Raw genomic sequence first — 24,468 nt, 5'->3', positions numbered from 1 at the left:
TAAACGTGTCAGACATCTCCAAGTGGAAAGGCGAGATGAAGCGGCGTCCACGAAGGCTTTCCTGTTGTGGGAAGGGGGTTGCCCCAGTTCTGGGTCCCCTCACTCCTTGCCTAATAGCCGAGACAGGCGCCTTTCTTCCTCGGCGAAAGAGGAGGAGGAGGAAGAGGAGGAGAGGGCTCTTCCAGCAGCATCCTCCCCTCGCCGCCCTGGGCTTCAGCTACCAAAACACTCCAGTTTATCCATTCACAGCCCACACTTTTGGGTTAGCTTTCCTGGCCAAATTCCTGCGGTTCTTTTATGGAATCCTATCTGGAGGTGAGCAGAACCTGGGAGCAAAAGCCTTAGAAATACATTGAAAGAGCTATGAGGGCGAAGGGCGGGAAAGGTTTCCCCCGCGAAGTGAAGTGTCTGGCGCAAAGCCTGGGAGGAGGAGGAGGAGGAGGAGGAGGGAATCCCCACTCGCCTCCTTGCCTCCCTCCTGGCTGCTTTCAAGGCAAGGACGGGCGATTCCCCTTCAAACCCCGTGGGATCGATTTCTTATTTTTCCAAAATAAGAATTATAAGTGTTCACTCTATTTTAAAATATGGCTTCCAAGCTTCTTACCAGCTTCAGTACCGGCTGTTGAGGTTGTTTGCGGAGTGGTGTCGACCCTTGATGCGCTCAGAAGGGGATCTACCTTTGCCTCCTTCCGAGGCTGAGAGAGTGTGATCACACAGATGGGATTGGAGCCGTAAACCCACCACAGCCGGCGATTCCTCGGGCACGCATCCTCCTCTTCCCGAACTCAAGCCTTTCCCATCGCCAACACCTTCACAGCAACCCAGTCGTCACTCATGAATGAATTTCCAGTCCTGATCATCATAAAGAATCAGCATAAGAATCCGGTTTCTTCAAAGGTGGGATTGACTTCTGGGGAAACAACAAGGGACGGGTTCCTCTCACCTTCCTTGCTGTTCCGCTGCAAATCTTTGTCCAAGGGTGACTTTTGGGTGCGAAGGTTGGAGGGCTAGAAAGAAGGAAGGTGTGGGGTGGGAGAGACCCCCCCTCCCCGCTCCGGGTCCTCGAGGAGGTGTCTGTCAAAGTGATGCGGAGAGCGGCGATGAAGGCGAAGCGGAGGGAGCGCAAGGGCTTCTGAAGCAGGGCAGGGGGAGGAGACTGGAAGGGCGGCAGGGAACTTGGTTGCCAAGGCGGCAGGGAGGGCTTTTGCAGGTCGGGCTGACTGACTCTCCCCCCGCCGCTGCTTTTGACTCAGGTAAGTATGGAAAGGGAGGCTCCCCTTCTGGGACAAACTGCCTGCTTTGGGTTGCCCTACCTCACCTGCCCCTGCTGCTCAATCTGACAGGAGAAGGAAAAGATTAGCAACCCACCGCCCAGACCTAGGACTTCTACAGCAGTGGTTCTTAACTTGTGCGTCCCCAGGTGTTTTGGCCTAAACTCCCAGTAATCCCATCCAGTTTACCAGCTGTTATTTCTGAAGACCAAAACATCTGGGGACCCACAGGATGAGAACCACTGCTATAATGCATATTGTTCTGCTTTGGTCTTTCTTTTCCCCAGTGAACATGCCAAGAGCTGAATATCCTTTAGCTTGAATCCAGATGTATCATTAATCTTTGTGCTGCTAGTAGTTGGCCTCTGCACTGCCAAGTAATATCTGGGGACCCACAGATTGAGAACCACCAAGAAAAATCAGCCCCCCGTTTAAGCTAAGAAATTTTTTTTACAGACTTTGAAGCTGCAAGTCCATTCAGTGCTAATCAAGGTGGCCAATTGCACCTGTCACATTTGCCTCAAGCAGACAAGAGTTCTTTCTCCCACCCTGGACCTTCCACAGATATATAAACTCCACTTGCCTAGTTTCCAACAGACCTCACAACCTCTGAGGAAGTTTGCCATAGATGTGGATGATATGTCAGAAGAGAATGCTTCTGGAACATGGCCATACAGCCCAAAAAACTCACAGCAGCTCAGTGATTCTCCAGCCATGAAAGCCTTTCACAACAAATTTTACATTGCCAGATTTACTGGGGACCCTGGGGTGCAAAAGTGGCACTGGTGCAGTTGAACCACAAAAAAGGGGACTTTGAAGACTTTGCCATAATAAATCAAAGATTTTGCCATAATAAATCATAAAGTGGGATCATATAAAAATTAAACTTGCTGCAAGTTTTGTTTCATTTGGAAAAGTAGTATTTCCTTTTATTATTTATTATTCTTTATATTTTGATTTAGATCATATGGAGGTATCTAAGTCTTTTAAGTGCTTAGAGTCTCTAATTCCTACCGGCTGTTAGGAATTGTGGGGGTTGAAGTCCAAAACACCTGGAGGGCCCAAGTTTGCCCATGCCTGCTCTAATGGGCTTAATCTAGGCCTGGCTGGGCTGACACACTTCTAGCATGTGTTGATTTTCAGACGAGAAGCCTTGTCAGCTCAGGCCCCATCTACACTGCTATATTAAATCCACATTATTTTATTTGAACTGAATTATATAGCATTTATATAGTGGTGTAATGCCATGTAATAGTGCTGTGCCTACACAGGGGAAAGCATCTTGTAGATTAGTATGGTTTACAGTCCAATAAATGGAGTTTTTGAAAAGAAAACTTTGAAAATCGCTATAGGCAGCTCTCCCTATCCATGAATTCAGCCATGGACAGCTTGTATTTATGTGTGCTATATATATATATCCAAAACATAACCCTTTGTTTTGTTATTTTATATAAGCTTCACTATTTTATGATGTCAGTGTATTAAAGGCAGCATGAGTAGTCATGAATTTTACTATACACGAGGGTCCTGGAACCAAACTCCAGCAGACACCAGAGTCTCACTGTACTTTGGACTTCAGCTACCAAAAGTGGTCCATCCTGACTCTGGGAAGTACACTAACTTTACCATCCTCCTGACTTGAATTCTCAGCCTCAATAACGATACTGGTAATTGATCCTGTGTAGTTCAGACTAAAAGTGAGAGTGGATTCACTGTTCCATAGAGTGGGGATGCATCATTTGACACTAGCAAACAGTGTGATAAGAAGACAGAACTTGAAAGAGTGCCTCCATGGATGAGATCAAAAAGAGACAACCATCTCAGTCAAGGTGAGGCAGGTGCCTCAGGTTTCAGGTTCTGAGGAACACAGACTGGGTGGGTGTATGTTATGTGTGCTTTCCCTTTGCACCCCAAACTCAGCTGCTGCCCTCTGCTGTGAGAGAGAATTTATTTATTTATTTACAGTATTTATGTTCCTCCCTTCTCACCCCGAAGGGGACTCAAGGTGGATCACAATGTACATATATATGGCAAACATTCCATGCCAGTAGACAAACAAAACAGAGACAGACAAACACAGAGGCTATTTAACTTCTCAACTTCTGGCTTTTGAGGGTATGCTCGATTCTGGCCACAGGAGGAGCTGCTGCTTCATCATCCATTGTGACAAAGATGAGTCCTTTTTTTGATGGAGTACTTCCTCATCCGGTGTTATAAATCAGTTAAATTAGCCTCCCCGCATAAGCGGCCCCTAAATTTTCCTACTTGACAGATGCAACTGTCTTTCGGGTTGCTTAGGTCAACAACGAGCAGGGCTAATTTTTTAATTTTAATTGTCAGGTGCTCACTCCAACATGGGCTGGCCTCGAACTCATGACCTCTTGGTCACAGTGATTTATTGCAGCTGGCTACTAACCAGCCTGCGCCACAGCTTCTTTTTTGCTGGGCATAGAGGTAGATCCATTTGCTCATCTGGTCACCATTTGTACATGGAACAGGAAGAAATGCCATCTCATGCCTTGCTTCAGGCAGCAAAGTAGCTTGGGCTCATCCTGTATCAGCGCAGAAATGGGAAACCAGCTTCCAGGGAGATATTCACATGTATGCAGTATAGGCAACATATGGGGTTGAAGTCCAGTGGAAAAGCAAGGGATGATCTCCCCCCCCGCCTCCCCCGCCACCATAATGTTTATCCCAGGTCACCCACAGTTCAATGCAATGGTGTGCACAGCTATAGGTGTACAGAGAAGACTAGGAAAAGTAAAGGTTTTCTCCAGTCATGTCTGATTCTGGGAGTTGGTGCTCATCTCCATTTCTAAGCTGAAGAGCCAGCATTGTCCGTAGACATCTCCAAGGTCATGTTGCCGGCATGACTGCATGGAGCGCTGTTACCTTCCCGCCGAAGCAGTATCTATTGATCTACTCACATTTGCATGTTTTTGAACTGCTAGGTTGGCAGAAGCTGGGGCAACAGCAAGTGCTCACTTCACTCCCTGGATTTGAACCTGCAACCTTTTGGTCCACAAGTTCAGCACCTCAGCACTTTAATAGGCTGCGCCACCGGGAGAACAAAGAAGGCTGCCCTTGGCAATATCTTCAACTCAAAGTATGGCCATTTCCCAGGGTTAACCTGAAACATTTTGCCATTTGGGATGGATTAGCAAATGATGTGAGGTAGCATTTTAGCAAATGGGTTCTCCTAATTGGTGTATGCTTGTAAAAAAAGGTAAAAGGAAGGAGGGGGAAGCTTTTGTCAGAAGGTACACACAAACTCATGCAAGTCCTGTGTGGGTAGGAGTTCACAAATAGTAAAAGTATTTTTGTGAAAAGGTAGGAGTGTTTATACTGTGGCTTCTGTGTGACAGAAAAGATCTGTGCAGAATTTCTCTTCCCTCAACCTTTGGGGCAGCATTATATGTTCCTGTAGAAGCTGGAGGTATAGAGACAAAAATTGTGTCATTTTCCTATGAAGGGGAATTAGTTGGCCAGACTCACCTTTTTTATCCTCTTCTCATTAAGTTTGGTATTCGCTTTCCTGTACTTACATTGAGCATTGACTGAGTAAGTACTGCCCACTCAAAGTAGTTATGCTGATTGTGTTTGACCTTTGTGATCTTTTCCAATTGTATGATTCTATGTTAGAGCAGCAAGCAATAGGGTTTAAAAAGGTTTTGGATCTAGTAGCTTGTTGAGTATTTAAGAATATGGGAATGTGCTTTATGTGATGATGGATGATTTGTCCGTTTAGACCCGTATTGTCTATTCTTGGACCATGTGTTGCCCCCAGGGCTATTTTCTTTTCCCCAAGACCCTCTACAGTCAAACCATTTTTAACTTTTGTTTGTTCCATAACATGCTGAAAAGCATGATAGAGGGCATGGGGGGCATTTCCACCACATGCTGCAGGCTCTCTAAGACAATTTAGGTCCAGAAGAAGCCATTTCTAAGACCCAAAATTGATTAAAATACCCTCATATGATCTAGGGATGTCTTTGGACAAAAATCTATTTTTGGCTAGCAAGCGTGGCCTCCATCTTTCCACAATTACCTATTTCTGGTCTCCAGCAACTCACAGCAGTGCCCCAGGGTCTCAGACAACAGTACTGGCTGGTGGCTTCCACATTTCTTGAGTGTTACATCCTCTTCAGGTTTTAACTTTAAAAAAGGTAATTTAAAATTTAAAGGATTTTTTCAAAATGATAAACTTACTTGGGGAATAGGTTTCAGGACCTTGGATAGCACCTTTAAGATCTGAACTATCTGCGGTGGAGCCACCAATATTGGTGTCTCCATGTTCAACAACTACAACTTTTCCGCAAATAGAGACTCTTCAAAATCTAGAATCATCTTTAGTGCATCTAAAATAACATGTCCATACTCCATTTGGAAAATTGAACAATTGTACTAAACGATTGGTCTAGGGCTTGTGCCTGAAATTGACACAAGTAATTTTTTTACCCCAAAGTTTGCTTCAACTGTTTTGTTACCTTTTCTTGATCTTACTGATATTACTGATTAATCCCTGCCATCATGATAGAATATGAGATGGACCTAAATCCCTCATTGTGTGCCACTGAACTCTTTAACTCTGACTTTGTAATACAAATGAGAAACTGGGCCTGAGGGAAAACTGCCTTTTGAGAAATTCTTTACTGCCCATGATCAATTGTATAAATTGCAGCAAGGTTCTTCAACAACCTTGAAAGAAACTGGGGCTTGATATTAGACTCTGAATATAACTAAAGCAGTACAAAAAGGATCAGTTAGCTACAATGAGCACATGGAAAAACATATGTGCTTGCTTGTTCTCCCTACCCCCTTACTCTGCCTGAGATTTGGTGGCTTTACTCCCCTCCTCAAAATTTTTCCCAAGGCAAATCACTGAGAAATTAAGAATCAGAAAGCTGAAGGTGCACCATTTTTGCCTTAAAGTCAACATTCCTTATTCTGTAATATCATCACTCATTAAAAGGTAATTTTAATTTTAAAAAATCCTAGCAGTTCTATAAGATGTCCTGGAGCAAAGCAAAAGCAGTAATAGTCAGTCCATACCAGGTGGCACAGGAGGTAGGAAGTAAAAAGAGTCTGAAAATGAAAATTTGAGTGTATATATGGTCAATGCACAAGCTTTTCTTTTTATTCTTCAACCTCAGTGATTTATATAACAAAGCCACCAGGAGCCCCCTATTTTTATTGTTATTTTTAAAAGTATGGTGACTAGCTTTTGACCTTGTTGGATTTCTGTGGAAGCCTCTGATATGTTTTTGACAGATGCTGAAACTGAAGCTCAATGACTTGGTTCACACAAGAGTGGTAATTGGACTCTTGGACAGATGTCAGCATGTGATTACAAGAACTATCTGTTATGACAGCTACTATTTTCACTATGAGGCATACCCACATCTCAAACAGAGGTATTTTGGTGACTGCAAATGGAGAACTAAAATCTCTTTCACTGTTCTTTTATTGCTTTTGTTCTGAGTCACCTCATGACCGTAGGGGGTGTGACCCAGTCTTTTTTCCTGCACTAATCCACTGCATCACCTCAAGCAAGAAAACAGAGCTGTAACTGCTATTTTTCTTCCCCTGCACAATTTATACCATTTTTGAGTGGAAAGGGGAGAGAAGGTTCTTTCATATTGGTATGAAGACAAGTGCAATCTTGTAACTATGTATTTTTGGGTTTTAGCAGTTGTTTTCACCTCCATATCCACTCTTTCCATTCTTGGGAGGGGGCTGTTTGTTGCCTTTTAAAAAATGCAAAAAGATTTGTACCAGGTTTCCGCCAAAAGTGTTTTTTCAACTGAGCTTTGCTGAGGTTTCACTATAGTTTGAACAAGACATCTTCTCTTTAGCATGGTCTCTTAGACCCCTTCTACACTGCCATATAAAATCCAGATTATCTGCTTTGAACTGGATTATATGGCAGTGTAGTTTTATATAATCCTGTTCAAAGCAAATAATCTGGATTATCTTCTTTGGTCAATTATATGACAGTGTAGAAAGGTCCTTAGAGTGAGCATGCTCAAGTACAACAAGGTCATTTCACTTGACTAAGGCACTATAACCTGATAACAAGAGAGATGAGAAAAGAAGGTTGTTTCTTTGCCCCAGTATATCTTGGAATTTCAAAGAAACTCACTCAATTATGAGACAAAAATGTTGCAGATAGTGCTGGAAATTGCCAGAAGATAATTGGGGTAGTAAAAATCTGATAACTCTGTGAATTTCAGCAACATATACCATAACCTGTAACAGCACTTGACCAGTCTGGAAATCCCAAAGAAAATGGTGAGATTTGAACATTTGTGTGATGAATTTTGTGTCATTTTGTGTCCTTTGGATACTGGTGCAATGAACCCTTGGTTTCTGCTGAGGTTTGTTTCCACATTCCACTATAAATACCAAAATCTGTGTATGCTCGACCCATCATGCATAAAGGTTTAGTAAAAGAGTGTCACTTATATAAAATGATAAAATAAAAGTCTGCTTTTTGGATTTTTAAAAAAGCAATTTTAAGCCATGGATGTTTGAATTCATGGATACAGAATTTCATAAATATGTAGAGGGCCAACTGTACCAAGGCAATGTCTTTCCAGTATCCCTATCTGCTTGTTTACTCACCATCTGGCTGGCCCACTGACAATCATTGGGTGTAGCTGGTGAATCTCAGTCTGTCATGCAAACAATGTGGCCCCAGATTTATAGGCAAGGTCTGGGACTCCTTTCTCCCCACCCCAAATAACCTTGAATTCATTAACCGTGTATCAGAGCAAAGGCTATGAAGAACAGAACAGCAGGTGTACTATGAGAGCTTCTCATTGCTTTGTTATCATATTTCTTTCATCTCTTTTGGAACACATATGCTTTCCTTCCTTCCTTCCTTTCTGATGCCCACACATGCACACGATCTGCACAGACTCACACATATGCACAAACACAATTCCCTTCTTGCGACTGTGACAGAGAATGATAATGTGAACTTCAACTTATGCACATTTCTCAGAACCTTTGCCCACCTTTTCTGCTTTCTGGAAAATGATACATTGCAGGCTATGGAGGTGAAATTGGATACACTTTCAGCAAGTCTTGTAAAAGAAGTAATAGCTGGAAGGGCCATTCTCAGATTGGTTATTTTTATTTTGTTTTTGTTTTTTTGCTTGGACAACAAATGTTTTAATAACCGCATTTCTTTGAATATAATTGCATTGGCTGATGACTGCAATTTCACTTCTTAGTATTTCTTCCCATTCTTCACAGGATTTCATTCACTGGCTAGGAAGAATTCAGTGTTCAGAGATGCTATCTTCTCAGCATATGTGACTTTTCACTCTGTAAAAGTTGTTCTGAACTCCTTGGATAATATACCGGTAATAGCATTTACAATGAAGAATCCAGGTAACAGCCTTCTAGTGTTTAAAAGACAGAGAAGGCAGTTGGTATTTTAAGAATATATCTGCCTTAAAATCAGTAGCAGGAGAGGTAGAAGTCAGCAGGGTAGCAAATTTCTAGGTCGCAGAATGTTAATGGAGCTATCCAAGCTGCTGAAAGCTAGTCCCAAATAAATGCAGTGCATAGCTTCAAGGAGCTATTGTTGCTGTTCCAGTCATGTAGAAGACCAGGATTCACTGGGTAGAAATACCACAACTTTGATTATCAGGGATGCCAACATCGTGTTGCTGTGAGTTTTCCAGGCTGTATGGCCATGTTCCGGAAGTATTCTCTCCTGACATTTCGCCCACATCTATGGCAGGCATCCTCAGAGCTTGTGCGGTATATTGGAAACTAAGCAAGGGAAGTGTATGTGTATGTGTGTATGTATATATGTATGTGTGTGTGTGTATGAGTGTGTGTGTGTATGTGTGTGTATATAATTTGCCACACTTCAGTCATCACTACTCACTCATCATAGGTGCCATCTTAACAACAGCTATGTATAGATTTTCCCAACAATTTCAACAGCATGATTCTGTCATCATCCAGAATGGCTTGGACTTCAATGTACACTTAAGACCCAGCAGGTGTACTAAAGGTTTACTTCTGTAGAGAAGAAAAGTGCTAGAAGTGTCTTGTGAATATTGCGCAACACATCTGCCTGTGTTTGATTGTCCACAACAACACTCCTTGAAATGCATCCAAACATTGTGTCATTCTGGTCATGCTTCAGAACCTCGATCTATTTTGCACTCTTTCTCCTCCTCCCCCCCCCCCCCATTCCTGTCCCACCTCCTTTTTCACCTCAAGTCCAAGGATTTTGGAGCAGTTTATAATGACACCATACACAATTGTATAGCACAGGCTTGCTGCAATAAAGAACAGAAAAATGGCATAAGAAGATGATTTAGATATACACAGATTAAATATGATAATTTAATTCTAGTGCTAACATGTGGCACAGAAATGTCATGTGCCTTTCAAGTTAGATTAGACATGCATGCTTGGATAGCTCCTTGGTTTGTAAGAGTAGCACAAATATTCCTCCCCTTTCTGCTCATCCAACTTCCTTGTTCCATATGGGCGCATGACATCTCTAATATGTAATATCCTATTAGGGTGTGTGCGTGTGCAGAAACGCAGCATGTCTGGAAATAGGAAGCTGATGCCCAAATTCTATCTGGAACAGTGACTGCACAAACCTGGACTTTAGGCTGTGTTTGTGAACTTTTCTTAGTCCAGGACTAGATCTAATAAGTCTATATCAGGGCGAACAATTGCAGGGGGCATAGGAACTTTTTTTTTTGCATTTTTGATGTCACCCCATATCAACCAAAAATGGTCAAATTAAAAGTCAAATTTTGGGGATCGGGAAAAATGTCTTGAAAGGTCTTCCATGTAGAAGTAAATGGTTGAGGATGCTGTAGATCTGGCTTTCCTGCTACACAAAGGAAGTTGTATTGCATAAGCTATAAGGCTCTTCTTTATGATTCTAATTCCTTCTTTTGTGAGACACCATGTGATGATGCAGAACTAGCAAGGAATACAAATAACTTAGTGAATAACATAAACAGATACATTTTTAGAAACTTAGATATGAAGACTTCTGATGGCAATGAAGGTGTAATAATGAGATGGATGTGAATAAAAGACTCCTTTCACTTCCCATCTTGCAACCCATCATGTGCATATCATTCATTCTGGTCCATGTTTATACTATATCTGCCTATATTCATACTATATTCATTGAGAATATAGTAGCCATTTATATACTTATTATCCCCCCCCCCCAAAAAAAGGAAAACTACAGAAAATAGGGCTAACAAGAATACAAATTTCCATATGCTAATTTATATCTATATCTTTAGATCCTATATAGGAGTCTATATTGATTTTGTTATCTGACCTTTTGGTTGAACAGCAATGTTGCCCAATCAAAAACACAACCAAGAGGTATTACCACCAATTACAGCAAGGGCAGATCAATATAAATCAGCTAGCACACATCTGCATGTACAACAAGACTACATGAACAGCTTAACTGTCACAACCTTGAACTGAAGGCAGATGTTCAGCATTAAATAAAAACATTCAACTGATTCTTTAGCTGAGCTCATGCATGCATAAACACCAACAGGATTAGCACCTAAATCTGCATTTTAAAAAATGCATATAGCCAGCCCATCATATCCATGGATTCAGCATCTATTTATTTATTTATTTATTACAATATTTATATCCCACCCTTCTCACCCAACAGGGGACTCAGGGCGGCTTACAATAAAACAGACATATAAAAACAGTACAATACACTATAAATCAGTTAAAAAATTAACTTACATATAACATTCATAAAATGCATTTATAAAATATAGATAGGCGTGTACAAGTTTAAAAGACTGGGTCTGTCAATTGAGTTCCAGCATACATAATAGTAATTAATGCTGCTGATTCTTATTTGAAAGCCTGGCCCCACAACCAAGTTTTTACCTTCCTACGGAAGGATAGGAGGGAGGGAGCCTGCCTGATTTCAATGGGGAGGGTGTTCCATAGGCGGGGAGCCACTACTGAAAAGGCCCTGTCTCTCGTCCCCGCCAGCCGCACCTGTGAGGCTGACGGGACTGCGAGCAGGGCCTCATCCGACGATCTTAAGCTTCGAGGTGGGTCATAGCGGGAGACACGTTCGGACAGATAAGCTGGGCCGGAACCGTTTAGAGCTTTATAGGCTAAAGCCAGCACCTTGAATTGTGCTCGGTAGCTAATCGAGCTATGGCTGTTAGAATCTACAAATTCTAACAGCCATAGCTTGCATATGTTGTTGTTTATTCATTCAGTTGCTTTCAACTCTTTGTGACCTCGTGGACCAGCCCATGCTAGAGCTCCCTGTCAGCCGTCACCACCCCCAGCTCCTTCAAGGTCAAGCCAGTCACTTCAAGGATACCATCCATCCATCTTGCCCTTGGTTAGCCCCTCTTCCCTCTTCCTTCCATTTCCGTCAGCATCATTATCTTCTCCAAGCTTTCCTGCCTTCTCATCATACGGCCAAAATACTTCATCTTTGCCTCTAATATCCTTCCCTCCAATGAGCAGCCGGGCATTATTTCCTGGAGGATGGACTGGCTGGATCTTCTTGCAGTCCAAGGCACTCTCAGGATCTTCCTCCAACACCACAGTTCCAAAGCTCAGCTTTCCTTATGGTCCAGCTCCCTCATCCATAGGGTACTATGGGGAATACCATTGCTTTAACTATGCGGACCTTCGTTACCAGTGTGATGTATCTACTCTTCACTATTTTATCAAGCTTGAATACACACACACACACACACACACACACACACACACACACAAAGTAAACCTTGATTTTGCCATTTTATAAAAGGCATTTTACTATACGATTGTATGTATGTATACTTAAGCATCCATGGATTTAGATATCCATGGAGAAATCCTGGAACCAAAGTCCAGTGGATATCAAGGTCCCACTATAATTTAAATAGAAATACCAGTTATCAAATAACATTCGGGAATATTTTGATCAAGTAACTTATGTTCCTAATGAGGATGTTTTCCATGTACAAAGTGTTGATGGGCAACCTAAAGTCTCCCATCCCACTTTATTATTAATTTTCATCTTTAAACTCATTTGGTTTTTCTTCCCAAGAAGCTTGGATTCAGACAATTGTAAAATTAGTTCTGTGAGCGAGTTTACAGAGACACAGATCTTTCTTTTTTTTTAAAAAAAAAAAAAGTGATGACAGCCACAACAGTTTACAAAAGGAGTGATTTGTCATGAGGTTCAGATGTGTCAGGAAATACAACACAACATTCAGCAGGATCAGGATAACCTAGGCAGACTTTCTGGATCACAGCCTTTACCACTGTGCTTGAGGCAATCATTCTAAAACTACATTTCATCGAGCACAGCCTGAAATCCCATTGTAGTATGCACTTTTAAATGATGTGAACTAGCTCTCAAATAAGCAAAATAATTCATCTCCAAAAGATCAAGTTGTTTGGGAGCCTTCAAATTTTCAATTTATATTTGTACCATGAGCCAGGAATGGGAATTTATGTACGATCATAAATGGAACTAATTTCACCCTATCCTTCACTCTGGTTTAATTTTTAGATTTTAATAGAGTTGTGATGATGGTTGCAGCCCGAGGGATAAGTCACAGAATATGGTTTTGTGTTGCAAAATAATGATGTGTGTGCCCTGACCTGAAACACAGGTCTAAAACATTTGAACTTATTTTGATCGTTTGAACAGCTGCCATTTCAGGAGGGCTGTGCTATGTTTGGAGGGCTGTACTTAGAGGCAAGTTACAGTTTTTATTCATGTTCATTCTTCTGAGGATAATTCTGATGTTGATTTATCGTAACCACATGCTTTTGCAAATCAGTTCCATTTATTTTGTGGATTCTGAAGCAAGGATACTTGAGAATAAATTCAAACAAATTGCTTCCCTTGCAACCAGAATTTAGGATCCTGTTGTTTTTCTTTTTTTGCTTTCCCTTTTTATCTTGGTACACTCATACTTTCTCTATCAGTTTTGCTACACAGATATCTATGTTACATAGAAAATTCATTTTAATGACTAACTAGTGAACTACACATGGCTGAAAGACAGCTTTAAATGGATGGAAATTGATGGCTTGGAAATCAGTGATGGTTTTTAATGGAGCTATTCAATGTGCTGAACCCTACCATCAAAATAGGTTCAGCACCTTGGAAAGTTTCTTTAAAACACAGGTTAAAATTTAGACCATATTTGCCATCCCATTGACAATGAAGTCGTCAGCCTTCAGTGCCTGGAATATGAAACAGTGGGATTTCCAACACTTTATCTTGCACTTTCTATAGCAAAGTGAGAGCAGAGTTCCATTTATGGGAAGAGTTAGTGGTACAGATACATATTTGGAATCACTCATAAATTTTCTGCTATTTCCCCTTCATCCTTCCACTAGTAGTATAGTAGTGTATACAGAAGTGTGTGTGTGTGTGTGTGTATATATATATATATATATATATATCTCAACTGTCCCTATAGGTATGCTTTCAAAAAGGCACCAGAAATGTAAGCAATCATGTCTGTTGATTCATCCCAATATATTGGTTCAACTTCAACAGGAGCAAATCACATTTTGAAAAAAGTCTTACTTGTAAAATCAATGGTTTGAATTTGTCCACTCAAACTACTCAACAATCACTCCCCAATTGAATGTGAGGTTTGCAAGAGTAGTGGCTCATGGCTTCCATGCTATTTGGGACAGTGAATCCATTTTTGTGTTTCAGTCCAAGCTTTAAAGGAGCCCCTGGAAGCGCAGCGGGTTAAACTGCTGAGCTGCTGAACTTGCTGACCAAAAGGTTGGTGGTTCGAATCTGGGGAGTGGGGTGAGCTCCCGCTGTTAGCCCCAGTTTCTGCCAACCTAATAGTTCGAAAACATGCAAATGTGAATAGATCAATAGGTACCACATGACCTTGGAGGCATCTATGAACAATGCTGGTTCTTCAGCTTAGAAATTGAGATGAGCACCAATCCCCAGAATTGGAGACAACTAGATTTAATGTCAGGGGAAAACCTTTACCTAAACCCAAGATTTAAAGGAGCTGGTTAGGGAATGAACCAATTTGGGGCAGGGGGTTCAACACTGTGTGATTCCTCAAAGTTGGGGATAAAACCTATAGCAGATTTAATGCTCTTTGGAGATAGAGGTTTCTAACTGCCACTAAAAATCAGCTAAGTTCAGAGGGAAGATGGAAGGCCAAGGAAGTGCCAGACGTTCTCATCATATTTGCTAATCAAAAGTTTTGGCACTTCAGACCTTTGAGCCCTAGTTTCACAACAACACAGCCTGCTGTTGCTTTCCTCCATTGACTGGTTCTGCTATCCAACATCTAGGCAGAACAGAAAACTATGATGAAAAGGATAAAGACTGCCTAGTGGGGAGGAAAACTTCAAATAAAAACTGCTTGGCAAAAAGAACAGAAACATCAGCAGTAGAAAGCGGGGTGAAACTGAGAAGCGGGGTTGTCTATCTCTGCATCTGTATTGAATCTTAAAGATCTTTAATTCATAGTAGCCAAACCTAAATTTCTAGGTTTGCAACAAGGAACATCTTTCATGTGATGATTCAGTTCTTTAAAAGTATCTTTAAGATTTAAAAAAAAACTTCTCAAAGTAGCACACAAAACAAAACCAATAGATTATTTTCAAGGATGATGTTATAAAAAATTTGGAGGAAAGATTCTCTCTTTCAGTGTCTGTCCTGAAGTTTTGAATAAAAAACTGGGTCCTCTATATACAAACACAATACAATATCACGTATCACAACAATTCTCAGTAATAGAAAATCTATTTTTCCTACTTATATCTGTATCTTTTCTTGGAACCATTGCTGATCAATGGCTTGAACTGTGAGCTGTTGTTTCTTTAGGCAAAAGAAAACAAATTAATCTAATCAATTTATCATAAACAGCAAAACAGAAATTTAGTCTCTGACTTCAAGGGAATGTACATTTCATCTGTGAACAACCAGGACCAAGTTTTAAATTTATTTAATTTTTTTTGCTTCTGAAGACTTGGTGCTTGAAGATATACCCAACCTCTTCTAGAAGAGGAAAAACAAAATTTCAGCTGCTAGAAGTCACAGGCACATAAATTATTGGACTAGAGCCTATGGTGTGCGGCCACGAGTAGACAATGATGTCTGCAGGTGATAAGCATGGCAATTTTCAATGTAATGTTTAGCACAGTAGTTCAGAGTTTCATATATGTCGCTCAAAGCTTGAAGGAAGAAAAAGAAATCCAACGGACTGAATCATCAAATGCCAGCTGAGCCAAAGCTGTACTTACAGCATGACTTCTTGTTACTATGTGGCACAAGGAAGGCTTTTAAAAATAGATCTCATTTTGCTGTTGACTGGGTGGACAGGCAATTCTTGAGAAGGTTGTGGGGCTTCTGGAAAGGAAGCCAGCCCCATTATTGAGTAAAGGTCACTTAGACTACAGGAGATGGGAGTGGGTGTTAAGATAGAAGAGAAAGATGTGAACCCCACAGCTAGACCTGTGCCTGCTTTAGCTCTAGCTGGATTCAAGTACAACTGAATATTCTATAAGGCTGCTTATTAATCTGGCAGTACAGCTAGCTTCTGTATGTAGAATAGGAGAAAGTAACATCTTGTACTTTGTCTCAAGCAACAAATGATTTGAGTCCATCCTTGCTTCAAACAACTCTTCTAGAACTGATGTACTGACAACTTAGAAGGCTTTGTGTGGAATTCATTGTATGTGGTCAATTGTATATTGATAACAATAATGAGAAATGAAATGACAACTTAAGGGTATTAGTGATGTGAAATAAGACCCTTATAACCAGGGTATCCCTATCCACAGTTTCACTTACTATAGCTGGTGAGGTAAATGGTCTCGCTAGGAATTTGTTATGTTTTCCAGGCTATTCGATGGTATATTTTTTACCCAGAAGGGACCATAAAGTTGCATTGAATGATCTATAAATTCCTAAAGAGAATGAATCTCTAGGTCCTCCAATACAACTCTGCAGTGTGTTAGGACTAGAAGTGAGGTAAATTAATGGTGTTCTGTCATTTACAGGTTTCATGTAACCATGGTCCACCTAGGAAAATATTTCCATGGGTACGAGGATCTTACTGTAGTAGCAACATGTGAAGTGCGGGCCTCCATCAAAGGTTCGTCTTCACTTTATTTTATTTATATTTGCTACCTTCCCCCGAATGGAACTTGAAGCATCTACTACTACAGTATACATTTATAGCACCATGATTCTGAGCCAGAGAGCTCCTCTGGTGGCTCTGACCAAACTCCAAGTCCCAGGATTCCATAGGATCCAGTAATGGCAGAAAAAGTGCCCCTTAATGGGCCCCTTAATAAGCTCTTGCTATATCCCCCATGGAGTGTCCAAAAGTGCAGGCAATGAGACTGCATTGTATTGTTGAAGGCTTTCAAAGCTGGAATCTCTAGGGTGTTGTGTGGTTTCTTCTGAAGATACAATGCAACATCAGGACAAAAATGCTGCTAGAACATGGCCATATAGCCCGGAAACCATACAACACTCCAATGAATGCATTGCTTTGAAATAATGTATTGCAGTTGGTTAGGGCTGACAATCTGTCTGTCTCTTTTTATATCCTAACTGAGTAAAAAAAATTAACTTTTTAAATGGTAGAACAATTTATTGCATTTTATTATTTCAAGAGCCAGTGCTTTGGTTCATAAAATTTCATACAGCAGTGAATTGTTGAGTCTTCAGCTGCTACTTAATTTATCAATTTTACCCAGCCAATTTTAAAATATGATTTTGAAATTGGCATTTGATTGATATGAATTATTTTAATTTGTGTTTTTATCTATTGTATTTTAACTCAATTTTGTACAATTCCCCAAGCTTTGAAGAGAGACAGGTAAATACTATTATTATTGCTATTATTATTATTATTATTATTATTTACTACTACTACTACTACTACTTTTGGAACAAACACATAATTTAAATTGTAATACTTGTGAAAAGGGGGAATTCTGAAATGAAAATTGAGGAAGGCAAAAGCTGAAATGAGGATGCTCATTCTTGCCATTATAATAGCTGACCTTTTCTTTGTAACAGGATATGTTCATCTCATATATTTTCTCCAGGGCTAAATGGAGACTTAACCCTTAAACTAACTATGCAGTTTGATTATAAGTCATATTGATGTCATAACCCAAAACAGATTGTGCCAAGATCTTTAAGGGGTGATTCATTCTTCCATCTGTGTTTCCTCTACCCAGGTCCTTCTTCAAGACCAGTTTCCTTCTGGCAGGTTGTACTTGCAGTTACATAATGCATGCAAGGGGGATGAAGTTGGGGAGAACCAATGGGAAAAAATGTGAGTATGTGTGTGTGAGAAAGAGAGAGGAGAAAGGAAGATTGCAAATAATTCCTTCATACTGCACAATTGTCATCAAGAACACAACCCCCTTCTTTAATAATAATAACAACTATAAATTTATAACATATTTTAGAGTCTGGCTGTGTCTCAGCCAAGCTCAGCCCCAGCCCAACCCCAAACATTCCTGGAAGGATTAATCTGATCAATTCTCCTTTTGTGATTCTGACGAAACTACTGGAGCTGAAATTAGGTAATGACTCCCAACACCTCAAGATTGACCCTTCCCTCTCACGTCACCCCAAGAAAACCCACACACCACACACACATGTATATGAAATCACACATTTCTTTAATTAACAAAACAGACCCAGCTCTTTTCCACTGGGTGTCTCTTCCCTTTTTTCCTAATTTCTTCGCTGTTGCAAAACTTTGCATAATCAAACTACCAGCTCCAATATGTTACCGTTATGTTTCTACAATTGATTCCCTGCTGTACAGTGGACCAATAATCCAAGGATATCAAATATCATAATTTTTATTATATAATGCTTATGTGACTTTTGACAATGGGGCTGTCTTGAGAAATAACACAAATTCTTTCAGTGGGCTTCCTGTTGAGAGACTGATTGCCCTAAACTCCCAATATCCCGGACTCATCAAGGACTTTGTTTACCCACTTGAGTGACTTTCTGGAAGCACGTCTTCTGACTAACTGGGGCGGGGGGGGGGGGGGGAGTGAGAGGTTTGAATAGCTGCCAAACTTTATAAAATGTGCTGCATTTTCAGGTATGGGTTATGTCAGTTCTTTTGACGATAACATTGTTCTGTCTTCCATCTAGCCAGTTGAATAAACCTCTGTTATTGCCTTCAAATCTGGTCATGTTTTTCCTGGCTTTCAAAGTAGCATGGAATACCAGGCAACAGACCTACACTGCCCCCTGGTGGCAGATAGCTGATTTCGGTGACATGATGAATAATAGCTCCCTATCATCCTCACATTATTGTGAAAAGAAACAACCCTGGTTCAAGTAAATAGACAACATTTGGCCACAGAGGTGTATAAAATAGCACTCTCACCGCAGGTGTCCCTATATAAGAATATCTGTACAGAAACTAGAATCTGATGTGCTGAGATGGAATATAAAGCATGGGAAGGAAACCCACGAAGCATTCTGTTTTGTGAAAATACAAAGTACCCCTTCATGTATTATTAGTCTGCTATTGGATTCTGGATAAATACGGTACATTTTTTTTTCTGAGAGGGTGAAATGCACGTTCCTGTCTCAGGTATTTCGCTACAATGAGATGATGAGATGTATCATGCTTTTATTTAAATTACAGTAAATATTTGCATCTATCTATCTATCCATCTATGCATTGTTGTTGCTATGAATCTTCAGTTCAACTTTGTCTTACAGTGACATTATTACAATTTTTAGCATATTTATTTTTAGCATAATTTATTCAGAGGAAGTAGTATGCCATTGCGTTCTTCTGAATATAGGCTACACTCAGAAATGGTTCTCAGGTTATGTGCAATATGTGATATAGAGAACTCCCCCCCCCCAAAAAAAAAAAACTTGATAGGGACCAGTATCATATTTGTATACATAGCTTACAACTCCTTCTTAACTTTCCTAGATATTTTCTGGCAATACACTAGGAACTTGCAGTAGATATCTTGCGAAACAGCACCTGTGCAGGGACCACTACTTTGGTTGGAAGTGATATTGAGTGCTGATATTCCCTGGTATAGTATTAACCAAGCATGATCCTTCCTAATCTCTATGATCAAACAGGATCTGGTATCTTGAGAGCCTTTAGGCAGCATATAGGTAAAGGTAAAGGTTTCCACTGATGTTAAGTCCAGTCATGTCTGACTCTGCGGGTTGGTGCTCATCTCCATTTCTAAGCCGAAGAGCCGGCATTGTCCATAGATGCCTCCAAAGTCATGTGGCCGGCATGACTGCATGGAGCGCCGTTACCTTCCCACCGGAGCGGTACCTATTGATCTACTCACATTTGCATGTTTTTGAACTGCTAGGTTGGCAGGAGCTGGAGCTAACAGCAGGCGCTCAAGCCGCTCCCGGGATTTGAACCTGGGACCTTTCGGTCTGCAAGTTCAGCAGCTCAGGGCTTTAATGCACTTCGCCACCGGGGTTCCCGTTAGGCAGCATATAGACATGTGGAAATCTTTGAAGAGTGCATATATGGCCATCCAGTTTGGCAGTGTGGGCAACATGATTGAATCTCTTGACCATTCTCAGGATCCATCTCATTGGGGATCTCCTGATAAAGCACCAGTGAGCCACTGTGACCTTTGAAATGCAATAAAAAGCTAGAATACTAAAAGGAGCAGATGCCTTAACATAACTTTGTGCTCAGCACTTTAAAAGGTGTATACAAATGCACTGACCCAACACCACTTTAATGCATGCCCATTAACTAGCAGCATATACATGGCCTATTTTCAACTGGCAGCTACCAAAATCATCTCTTTAACGAATTCATTTTGACTAGACTGGTCTCATATCGGAGACAGTATGGGAGATAAGAGAAAGACTTCCTTTCTTCTCCAACTTTTTAGAACAGACTGAAATATTTATGGCTTTAATGGATTAACTGTTTTGGTTGGTGTAAAAAGGCACTGTCAGGGTTGAAGTTCCTAACACTGTCCCCATTTTGAACAGTTGGTAATGTGACTTAGTGTTCTTAAAAACAAACATTTTACATGGCCATTAATGTTAGACTGTAAAATTAGAGTGACATATCTATCAAAACAGAGAAAATGCAAAGCTGGTTCAAACTGTCATGCCAATAGGCATGGAAATTATCATGAAGGGGATGGGGAGCAGAAGATTTCCCCTAAAACAAAAGGCTAAGTGTAAAAGGAGAATCAAAAGAGCAAGAAGCTTTTCAGAAATCCAGGGAAGCTTTTTAAATCCTTGGGGAGAAATAAAACCTAAAATACTGAATAATAAAACCCCACATTTTAAAAATCCTTCTCTTCTGTTCACTATGCTCTTAAAAGCGGAGGATTTCATTTGGTGTGGCACTCTACATCACTCACCACAAACCCTTAAAATCCACAATTGCAATATGCAGACAAATGGACAGGATTCCAAAACTTGGTCTTCTCTATCTATATATTCCATGCCAAGCAGGACTCCTATCAGCTTATCTATTTCTGTTGAACTTTGCTTCTCCTCAACAGTTACCATTTCACTAGGCTTGTTATCTGTCCCTTGTTGTTATTATTTTTGTTCATGTCAGGACTGACTTGAGAAACTGTAAGTCGCTTATGGTGTGAGAGAACTGGCCATCTGCAAGGACATTACCCAGGGGATGCCCAGATGTTTTGATGTTCTTACTATCCTTGTGGGAGGTTTCTCTCATGTCCCCACATGAAGCTGGAGCTGATAGAAGGAGCTCACCTGCACTCTCCCAGGGTTGAATTTGAACCGGCAACCTTCAGGTCAGCAACCCAGCCTTCAAGTCATCAGTCCTGTTGCCACAAGGATTTTAACCTAATACGCCATTGGGGGCTCCTTGTCCATTGTTATAAAGGATGTCCTTTACCTGAGACCTGGAAAGCTAGTTCCTTATAGGACTGTCAGGTGTCCCTTATTATCAGAAATGTTATCTGAAGGTTAGAAAGTTTCTCCTTTCATATAGACTAAATAAGATGCAAAAATTCCAATATTTTGGGCCACAGGACCTTCAAAAATAAATAAATGTATGCACCCTATCATTTGGCAAAATTCTAATTTAATTTTAGCAAGGAATACATGGATATTAATTGAAATCCATATTTCAATTTGGTTTTGAGGTTTTGATCATGGAACTCTCATGAAATGAATTTCAACAGTCCCTTGTTGCTGTTTTGGAAACCTTTCAACATTACATTTCATTATGCTGAGAAATCTTTTAACATTAGGAATAAGTATCTGGGTTGCCGTATTTCCTCCCCCCCCCCCTCCATATCACATTTTCCTTTTGTGTTATACCTTTTACGAATTGTAAATTTGGAAGCTGGGACCTTTTTTAGAGACATGTAAACCATTAGAATAATAGAATTAGAAGAGACCTTGAAGGCCATCCAGTCCAATCCCTTGCCAAGAAGCAGGAAAATCGCATTCAAAGCACCCCCAACAGTGGCCATCCAGCCTGTTTAAAAGCTTCCAAAGAAGCTTTTAATTCTGACAGTTTTTCCAGCTGAAGAATGGATATGTATGTATTTCTTTAGTTCTAAGACACACTTTTCCCTATTCTAAGAAGCACTTTCCCCGTATCAGGATCTCTAAAATGGGATGAGTCTTAGAATCACAGGTGATTTTTAAAAATATGAAATAAGCTTTTCTCTTTTGATGGTGCTGAAATTAGTGTGCCTCTTGCAATAAATGGTATCGTAGAATTGAAGAAATCCAGGCAAATAACACATAAATAATCATTGGGAGCAAAGACAGGTTCCAGCCCACCCAAGATAGCAGCCATTTACTTTCTCCAATGAATGTCTGCTGTCAAGAGGTTGCGGGAAAAGGAAGTCGAAAGTAATATATTATGGGGGCAATGTTACAAGGGTGAGTTGGATGTTGCTAGATATTATTTGTGACTGGTTGGAGGATTATTCTAAATGCATTAAACTCAAGGCTGCCACCTTCACAGTGACAACCCAAAAGATCCCTTGCAAATTCCTAAGGCATCAGCAGTGGGTTTCAAGGGAAGGAATTGTTATAGCTATCATTATTATTGGCAGCCTGGCATTTTATCCAGTAACTTATTATTTTTGTATGTATCTTAAAAAAAAAACAACCTTATTTTATTCCTTTGTTTCATTTCAGTATGTTACTAGTACACTGTATTGTCTGTATGTATTTTAATGGACATCGTACCACAGTCAAATAAACTTGATGAGACATGGGTGACAAAATGCATACAACTCCATTAACTAGAAATGGAGGGTAAATATGTGTTGCTCAAAGACCCCAGTGAGCTCCTGATATATAGAGACCTTTCTTGCACATGACTTCATAATACCAGGCATTTTATAATTTCTGTTTATAACCACTCCCAGGACTGAACGGTCAATAAATAGAGATGGCATTACTGAAGATTAGATTCCTTGTTGGTGATGAAATGAATGCATACAGTAAGATTTAGGAGAGAAAGGAAAGGAACACATTAGCTGTCACATTGTACAGAGTAGATAGAATTCATTTATCATATGCAGAGAGATAGCTTGATCAGTATGTCCCAGAGGATGTTGTCATACATTGCAGATCTTTGTTTTGATTGACTTAATTTCATTGTAACGCATTCCTTGAATGAAAAAATAGAAATGAACACAATTTTTAGAAGATTTCAAGCACTGCTTGATGCTCACAGAAGTTTGGTGAGAGGTGCTTTAGAAACTGGTGGTTAGGTCTCTTATATTTATGTAGGGTTGAATTTATGAGAAAGGTGAAACAGTATGTGAAGGCCTGTGATCACCTAAAGCAGCAATTCAGAAGCTGCCTTTTCCTTGGCTTTATGCCATAGTGTGGCTATGATGGTAAAAGGGCTGGTATTATATAGGTGAGGCCAGTCATGTATATTGTTCCCACTTCATTATCTCCCCTGATTCTGACCAGGTGACAAATGCATGGGAAAATTCCCAAAACATGGGAAGAAATCAAAGAAGGGCAGGAAGACCTGAATTAGCTACCCAAATAACTCCAGGAACACACTGAAAAATCTAGAGACCAATATTTTTTGTTGGGCTTTGTTATTCATTTGCTGTTGCCTCCACTATTGCCCTCTGTCATTTTTAATAGGGATTTTGATAACATCAGTGTTTATCTGGAACTGTCTTCAGTTACGTCAGCCCATGTTGGCAATACATTTCTAATGTATCTCTTGGCAAAAGATTCTTTAGGGCTACCAGTCAGTTCAGTATCTGCCACAATAATTTTTGATGATGTTCTTTTCTAAGGTAGACTTGGCAGAGCAAATTCCATTGGAAAGCTTTTATTTTGATATCCTGCAGTGGTATGCCTTCCACCAAAATGCCTCAAATTCATTGAGTACAGGACAGTGATTAAGCATTACACTCAGCCAGCCTTTTAATGCACATGTCAGTGACTATGAGCTGGCTCCCGGGCTAAGGTACCTTGCAGGGTTGCTGCAGACAGGACAGATAAGGTTCAGATTTGAATGCCTTGCAAGACTGACCTTGTAAGCAACTTCAGTGGGGTAACCGGACATAGAAAGATGTCTCATGCTAACTCGTTCATTGGGTGCATCTACTCCTGTATAGTCAAAGCTTGGAAAGTAGCCAGGTCAGAAACAAATAGTTGGAGCCATGGAGGTGTTTCCAAAACACCTTTGTTTCTTTGTTTACCTATTTGAGTCTCTTTTAGAGAAAAAGCAGAACATCATCATCATCATCATCATCATCATCATCATCATTATAGCTATTCAAGGGACTTTATCGTAATGAGGTGGCAAATCAGAATAGAAGCAGGACAGTGACCAAAGGATATTGCTTTGTGATATCAACTGTCAGTCTACCACTTCTTCATGACAAAATCCATCAACCACCCCTTAATCACACAACAGCGTCACAAAATACCTGATGCAGTGATCCCAGGTGCTTTTCTGGTGGCATATTGGTGTCATCAGGGGTGGGATTGTTTTCCTTTCCCATTTTCCCCTATCTGTTGAAAGACTGTATTTTTACTTTCACTTTGCAGAATTGCAAAGTATCCTTAAAAGATCTTTACAAAATCAGAAAAGTGGTACACCAAGAGAGTAGAATTATGGCATGCAATAAAGTCCTAAGTGTGGTGCAAATTAATAAATCCAATGAGAAA

General features: G+C 40.4%; 1 long non-coding RNA gene across 1 annotated transcript; it reads left to right on the top strand.

Moving 5' to 3' along the window:
• The first annotated feature begins 760 nt into the window (after positions 1-760).
• Positions 761-17,643, top strand: LOC134296566 (uncharacterized). The gene is made up of 3 exons (XR_010003362.1): positions 761-897; positions 16,323-16,417; positions 17,517-17,643. It is a non-coding gene; the product is annotated as an uncharacterized LOC134296566 (long non-coding RNA).
• Positions 17,644-24,468: the final 6,825 nt, after the last annotated feature.

This window comes from Anolis carolinensis, chromosome 2, assembly GCF_035594765.1.
Source record: "Anolis carolinensis isolate JA03-04 chromosome 2, rAnoCar3.1.pri, whole genome shotgun sequence".
Classification (NCBI taxonomy): Eukaryota; Metazoa; Chordata; class Lepidosauria; order Squamata; family Dactyloidae; genus Anolis; species Anolis carolinensis.
This window is presented reverse-complemented; position numbering and strand designations above follow the sequence as displayed.